We start from the raw sequence: 8,858 nt of genomic DNA on the forward strand, positions 1-8,858 counted from the left end.
CATGGTAACTTTAATCACATCGACCTCTCGCTGGGTAAACTGCAGACTCAATTTTATTTCCTGTATCACTCTGGTCATTTTGTCGAATCTCTTGTTGGTCGTCTCCATAAGTATTTGCACAAATCCTTTGAAGCTTTCGTTGAGCTGAGTGAGCAGGGCCGTGTACATCCTTTCATGAACCCAGAGAAGCGTGTGATGTGTGTTAACTGTTAAACCCATTTGCAGTAAGCGTTAACACACCTTAAATATTTGTGCATGAATCACCAATGCTGTTAAAGTTTTTCAGACACTGGAGGCAGGGGAAACCTCTTACATACTGAACTGATATTGTTGGAAATCCCCCAGCACCTTGGATACTTCATCCTCTTGATTCTGTTTTTAGTTACGAGAGATAGGTTTGATGTTTCAAGACTACACTAATCAATATCTCTATATTAGCAAAAAATCCAAATGACTAAATGTAATGCTAGTTCTGAAGCTACAGTATAGTTACTATAGTTGGTTAAAGTTACAAAGGTGACTGTCACACTGCATGTTGGTGTGGTGGGTAGCACAGTAACCTCGCCACAAGAACATCCTAGTTTGAAAATTTGTCCAGGGCCTTTCTGCTCTAAGATCTGCATCCCACGTTCCATTATAGTTATCTATGAATGCGGTGTTTTTTACTTTTATTTTACCAGGAAGTCCCATTGAGATCATGATCTCTTTTTCAAGGGAGACCTGGCCAAGATGGCAGCCAAATTATTATTAACAATCAACACATATACACAACATACCAACACAATATACAAAAATTTCATTCATAGGTGCATAGTAGGAAAATTTGGATTTGCCTCCCACTTCTTTTTAGTTATAACTGCTATGATATTTCACTAGGGACCTGCCCTCACGAAACATGAATGAATAAACTATAAACATATTGAATGCTTGTGTATACTTGGTTGCTTGTGCGCTTGATGGTTCTGTGGAAGGCTTAGGAGGTCCATGCCGTTCTCAGACACTGGCAGACCCCCTGCAGGGATGGAAGAATAGAAGGAAAAAAGATAAGAATAAAAGGTGTGGGTATCACGTGGGCTGGTAGGTAATGAAAAGCGGAAGTGGAAGTATGAAGATTTGAGTGGGATAAATATTGTGAAAATGGAAAAAGGCATAGTTTGGGTCAGGTTCCACAATGAATGTTAGGTGGTGCTACATAGCCACTCCTTCTAGGGTTAATAAAATCCTATCCTGAAAACGATGCAATGCGTGACACCACGAGTGACTCTCCAGCTATGTGAATAGGAACAACACACAAACCTGACACACCCTGCAGTTTTCAGTGCTAACAAAGGTTGAGATATAGTCATTTGAATGCATCTACATAGTATAGCAGTGCACTGTCTAAATGTGCATTAGATAGTTTTTGTTTAAAGTGAAACATCTGAACAGTTTATGGATGGAATGCCATGAAATTCAGTTCAGATATGGGGAAGAGTGAGTTCCCCTAAGGATGAACTGTTAGCACTTTGATAATCCTCTGCTTTTGACCTGGCGCGGCGCCATCTAGCGGTGGAAGAAGTACTCAGATCCCTTAAAGTAAGACCTGCCTGAGGATTATTAGGTTCCTGCGGATGTCTGCATGCTACCAAGTCAAGGTAAAGAAACAGGTGTATGTTAACCAAATATAGAAATCTAAAGATCCGGTGGAGGAATTGATGGTCCACTATTCAACCTGGGCAAAGTTAAAGTGTGCTGTAGCATAGATTTTGAAGCTAAAAGGTTTGCTTAAGAAACTGGTTGCGTACTGAAAGACTTTAACCACTTCCAGTGAGAAAGGCCGAAGGCCACAGTGTAAGGAAATAGTCACAGGATCGTCTTTGTCCTGTACAGAGATAACTGAAGCACAAAATGAGATCATAAAGTACTGTCAAAGACAACATTTCAAGGAAGACCTCTCAATGCTTGAGAAACACCAGATGGTGAAGAAGAATAGCTCGCTGTATAAGTTGACTCCAATACTTCAAGATGGAGTCATATTAGTTAGTTTCCAATATTATCAGGTCACCAATTTTAATTTGTCCAGTGCATGTTTATTGGGCAGTCATGCCTGAAGACACAAAACAGTAAGCTATTTTGCCAAAACATTCTCACATCACAGAACTCGTGCTGAGACATATTCATGAGGATACCGCTCACTCTGGGAGAAATCACATGCTGGCTCAACTGCGTCAGAGGTTCTGAATCCCTGGAGCGAATGGAGCCATCAGAAGATTTCTAAGTAAATGCATTACATGTTAAAGGCTGCACGAAACCCCTGGCATACAACTTACGGCAGACCTACCAAAATGCAGAGTCCTGCCTGATGACCCTCCATTCACAAGAGTAGGTGTTGACTATTTTGGTCCGTTCATGGTCAAAAGAGGAAGAGGGCAGGTGAAAAGATATGGTGCCATTTTCACCGATAAACATTTATATGTTCCATCACAGTGTCGTACAATTATGCATAGATGTACAACTGTAACAGTGTTAAATTGCTTTATGTAACATGTTTCACAGTTAAACAGCAAACATTAACCTTTAAACCAGTTTTGGTTTAAAGTGACACATCTGAACACGGACAAAACGAAGGAGATGTTAGTGGACATGAGGAGGGAGAGGAGAACTCCTCAGCCACTGTTCATCCAGGGGCTCGAAGTGGAGAGGGTGCCACCAACCCCTAGCACGGACTGTTCATACCCCTGCCCTCCGGTCAGAGGCTCAGAAGCGTGAAATGCAGGACCTCTAGACTGAAAAACTCTTTCTTTCCGACTGCCATCAGACTCCTAAACAGCTGACTCTGGATCTACCTCATGTAATTCCATCTGTACTGTTTACATACTCATTTTGTACATGCATAATTGCACACTCACTGCTGAGTATTTACACTCCACGGCTCCCACGTAGCATATATTCTCTCTGCATTATATTGTGTTCTTATTGCATTTTTATTTGCTCCCTTCACTTGCTGCTTTAAAGTGCCTTAGATATGTGATTTTACTGCCTATTTAGATTTGTGTTATTGCTCATCTACTCTTGTTTTATGTGGCATTCATGTAGACGGCAAAGTAAGAATTTCATTGTACAGGGAAACATGTTTCATAACTGTGCATGTGACAAATAAACATAAACACACTTTGAACAGCTTTTGGATGGAATGCCATGTACCTGTGTGATCTTTTTGTCACTAGAGGGCAGACTTTCTACACAAATTTCTTTCCCTGCCTCTCAGTGATGTGACAGCTATTAAAGATGTCCTCCATTAGACATAGATGAGGAGCCTGAACTCATGAACATTTAGGTTCCTCACCTGCATGTAAATGTTTGAAAAAAAATCCCTTACATGTTTAGGAGATGGGCTGCTCTCTTCTTCATACTGTAACCCCAGTGGGTCTGTGAGCAAGATAAAGTATTTATGTTAGGGCAGAAATGCAAATATTTTCAATGAAGAAAATGTATTAAAGGCAAGAAGCTCAGTAGTCGCTCACTTATTCAAACTTTTTAATTCTGTAACTAATGTTGCAGTGTTGGTTACTGAGGTGGAAGTAGAGTTTTATTTCTAGCACCAAGATTTTGAGGTATTGCATTTTCAGCTATGTAAATATTTTTTTATCATTTGTGGCCATTGTCTCTACAACTACATTTTTTTTAGAAACCAAGTAGCGACAGATACAGATTTTGTATTGTTTAATGCAGCATGCGCACTGCACAACCAATAAGGATGTATACACTACAGAAGAAGCAGAACCTGGGAAATGAGGTCTTTGATAAGCACCACTCGCGTATCATTCATTTGAGCAGTAATACACAACAGATTACTGAAGTGTCTGTGTGTGATAATAAAAGCAAATAATTTTGCAAGAAATTTATTCTTAATGTTTGTGCAATTTCTTGAAGGAATACTTGAAAATGTAAACATGTTAATGTATTATTGATTGCCCAAAAGATGTTATCCAGTCCTGAAAATAACTACATGTTAGATTCATAAGTCTGGCTTTAAACTATTGTCAGGTGTTAAAGCTTTATTTATTTATTGTCATTGTAACAAGTACAACAAAATAATGTTTGGGGCCCCGGACTGCTGCGTGCATACACACCATCATGGGCAACCGGGGCTTCAGTGTCTTGCCCAAGGACACTTGTGTGGACTGCAGGCACTGAGATTTGAACCTTCAACCTTCCGGTTGGGAGATGACTGCTCTACCCACCACACCACTCCAAGGCGTTAATATGACACATGAAACAAAGATTTTGCTATAATCATTCCTCTGAATATACAATGTGTTTGTATAAAACACAAAATGTGGATTTTGTCCCCTATCTCTTCCAGTGAATGCACAATAGGAAAAGGATCATTTAGTGTCCAGTATGACCAGGAGGAATGATTACAGAAAGAAAAATGTTTTAGCATTCATGTGGGTACCTGACAATAGTTTTATGACAGACTTGAGAAATCCTTCAACTTATAAACAACTAACTATGGCAAACTACTTGTGGAAGAATTGCTCTAAATAATTTGATCCCCAGTATTATGTAAATATGAAGACATCCCTCCAGGCTTAGTTTGATGGAATGAGGTCAGGGTCAATTTTCTGTCTTTTACATTTATAGACTTGTGGCACATAGGGCATCTTTTTCCACTGAAAGAAAGGTTAATGGCCAGAGGTGAGACAAGACTATGTCCTCCATACAACTGACCTGGAGATCTATGCTACAGTTATCAATGACCATGTAGTGATAACATTTCTAAATCTGATTGCACCATCTGAAAAAAATAGAATCACTGTCGACCGGCCTGCTATCACATAATACTTAGATTTGTTCATAAATGATTCTACAAATTATTAATTCTATCAAACCACTGACTTCAAACAAAGTCAATCTCTATTCCTGAGAGTATCCATTTAAGAGAGTGCTGTAAACTTACTAGACTCATTTACTGCTGTGATGCTTTGTTACTGTATTTGTGGTCAGAGGGCATTACTTTAACTGCTGGGGGCTGTCTGGGAACTAGCCTCCAGACAGTTAACCTTGACCACATTTTCCAACATTCCAAATGGACCCTTTAATGACAACCCAGTGTAATGACTGACTTCTCTTTGGAAGGAATGTACTATGAACATACACCGCCGCCTTTTGGTATTTTTTTATTTTTATTTTAACTCCATGTATATTTTCTTAATAAAATATGATTTAAGTGAATGATCTAATTCCTGCCCACTGTCTATGTGCAATAAATAGACTTGGCTCAACGTTTTCAGTCTGCAGTTTATATGAACTTGCAGCAAATTTTATCCTGTGAAAACAAGTGATTCATATTGTGATTTAAGTATGTAGGGCAGGGGAGGAAGTGTACTGACATTCCTGTGTGGAGGAAACAATTAGACATGTTATGACATCAGTACTGACAGATCTGCATGGTTTTGGTACAAGGTAGAAATCACTAAGAGCAAAGGTTATACAGTAGTAAACATTAATTGTGCTGTTTTCTCTACATGGCAACCAGCCTGTCTTTATGACCTGATAGAAACTAAAATCTCATTAATCAATTGGTCACATTTACCCTAAAGGCAGGTTCAGCAAGCATGTAGACTTAAAACTACATCAGATGTCTACAATATCTTCAATAAATATTATGTTGATTAATAAATAATAAAGAAGTCACTGAAGTAACTGTAAGTATATACTGTAAGTATATTGTTAAATTGTGTCTTCTTCTAGCATTATGTCCTGGTATGATTACCTGTTTTAATGAAAAACATATACAAAAACATATTTATCTGCCTTAATCACAACATTCTTTTCTTTATAAGAAAACTATTGTACTTTTTTGACATAAATCACAGAGCTTTCAAGTTCTCAGGGTGGTAAACCACTGGAAACATTTCTAATGTAGCAAAAATGAAGCACTGTGACAAGCATTTTATGAATAACACTTTTGATGTCAAGCTATAAGTGCTGAAATACTCAGGGCGTTGTTTCAACCTGACAACTGAGATTTTATAGCTGCTGTGCACTAAGAGACGCATTACAGCAGCCACTAACTGTCAGTAATTTCAGACAGGAGGTTTCATAATTGTTGTGTCAACAGGCTCTCTGGTTTCTCCTTTTGCCTTTAACACATTAGACAAGATGTCTGATCCAGATACTCTCAACATGTCACCAAAACTGTTTCATCCAAGTGTGTTTCAGTGACACATGTTGACATGATCGCAGCAGTTCATACTTGTTTTTTTTTTTTTTTTGGATTTGTTCATGTCTTACTTTATTTGTTCACTACAGAAAAAGTGTGACATCATTTCCTTCACTGATGGCTAAATGATACAGGCAGCGTTCAGTGCTGCTCACAGATGATACCTGAACACAGGTCTGCTGAGCAGCTTCCTGTTCTAAGATGACAACAGCCACAGAGCCCAGTGCACCAGAGAAAACTGCCTGACCCCCAGGATTTCTCACAAACCATATTTGTACTGAGAATATGTCTGATTAGTAACTGAGTGGCTATATTTAATCAAGTGCTGTACTTAAGTACAATTTTGAGGTACTTGTACATTACTCTCCTTTTCTAGTACATTGTGTTTTACTGTACTTCAGTACATCCATCTATCATCTATACCACTTATCCCAAATAAGGTCACGGGGGCTGGAGCCAATCCCAAATGACACTGGGCTAAAGCTCAGGTCCACCCTGGGCACATCATCAGTCTATCACAGGGCTGACACTCAGACTGGTGACTTAGAGTTGCCAGTCAACCTAAGCTGCATGTCTGTGGACTGTGGGAGGAAGCTGGAGTACCCAGAGAGAACCCACACAGGCACAGGGAGAACATGTTAATAACTCTACACAGAAAGGCCTGGGCCGATCCAGGCTCAAACCTGGAACCTTCTTGCTGTGAGGTGACAGCACTAGTCACTGTTTCACTATAACGCCCTGCTTCACTACATCTCAGAGACAAAGAGTGTACTTTGTGCTCCACTACCTTTATTTGCAGCAACAGTTACTAGCTACTTTCCAAATTAAGATTTTACTTCCAAAAAATATAATCAACTTATAAAATACTACGCACTGTTATGGGTTCAAGTACCCAGCATTATAGAAAATAACACATTTCAACCAGCTGTGACAAACTGCTGGCTACATGTTAATGTACTGGTAGCAATAGGCCCATAACAGAATATACAGTATACCATAATACTACTCTCTAGAAGAGTCATCCTGCTCAACAGGTAGTATTACTTTTGATAGTTTAATTACATTTTCCTCACACTTTGTACTTTTACTTAAATAAAAAATACAAGTACTTCCCCCTTTGATGAGTTTCATTATCTATGCACCAAATCAACCATTATACTACTGAAGTAAGCATGAGTAGTACTGTATATACTGTAATTTGCAAATAATCAGAAAGATTGGATCATGCTCTCCAGTAAAGTGCCAAATAACATAACTGCCATGCGATGACCACAGATTGGCAGTGTTCATTTGATAACACTGGTTTTATAGATATTAATAATTCCTAACTGCAAACCTTTTCTTGACTGGAGGCTTTTTATTGAGGTGAGAAAATTCCATGACTGACACCAAAAACATGCATTAACATACCATGGCAGAGCCAAGGTTAGCAAACCTGGACCTTACTCACTTATTACCCCTAACTATCCCTTTGGAAATATACATCTATAACATTTGGCATACAGACCTCTAATAACAAACGGCTAACAACCACTCATTATGGGGACTCAAGCATGCGATTTACAAATCTTAGGATCAGCAGTGTTGGACAGGTTCCCCTTGCTTTAAAATGGTTATTCCATCAAGGGCATGGCGGGCTGCATGATAAAATCTTGTGATTTATTCCCAGTGACTGATAATTACTGGTATCTTGTCACCTGTCAGAAATGAATGGACAGGGAGAGACTGAGGCTGTAGTCATCATGCTTTTTACACTACAGCAGTAAGTCTGACATGTTTGCGATGCCATAAATCACAGCTTGTGATAAAGTCTACTCCTTGAAGCAGAGCGGTGAGGGCTGAACATATAAAATTATTGTAGCTAGAAAGGTATGCAGCAGATAAGCAGGTTTATTTAAAGGGTGTGTTAAGTAAAGACGTTAGTTTACAACTTTGCAAAAATTGACCATCAGTTAAGCACAAAACAAGAAAGACAACAACGAGTAAAATGCTTAAACATTATTATTGCAGTTTATTTGTGCAATGTGTCTGTGCAGCTTTAATCACAGACAGTACACAGTGCTATGCGAATTAGTGAGCATTGTGTTTTTGCAGATTTTGTTGCACTACACAGTGATTTCAAGATTTTCTACTATATATGTAAGCCCGAAAAATGATTTGTATGAAGTACACATCTTGTGTCATCACTGCTCAATTTATGAGTGAGAAATACATGACCCAAACAAACTGTATATTGCCATATTCAGAACTAGTACTACCATTCCAAATTGCAGTAATTCAGCCTTTTTAACTTAATAAACATCCAGAGAGAGATAGAGATGCTACAGAACCAATCTTAATGGGTTCATTTGTGTTTGTAAGTTCACAAAACATATGTTCATGTCTGACTTATGAATGACTGGAGGGTCCAGACTGTCAGGTTTTAAAGAAATAAAGTCTCAGTTTCTACTCAAATTGCATAGGGTATTATTAAAGGGGAGTGGAGAATATTCCACATATCTAGGAAATAACTAAAATATGTTTATTTTGCACTACATCTGTAGCAATATACAACATGCAAAACCTCAGGAAATATCTAAACTGTTGCATTAGTCTTCAATGACTGTATATGTGGGAGTATTAAATTGAAAAACTTTATAATGAGTGAATA

The sequence above is a fragment of the Monopterus albus genome, unplaced genomic scaffold (genome assembly GCF_001952655.1).
Source record: "Monopterus albus unplaced genomic scaffold, M_albus_1.0 scaffold272.1, whole genome shotgun sequence".
Classification (NCBI taxonomy): Eukaryota; Metazoa; Chordata; class Actinopteri; order Synbranchiformes; family Synbranchidae; genus Monopterus; species Monopterus albus.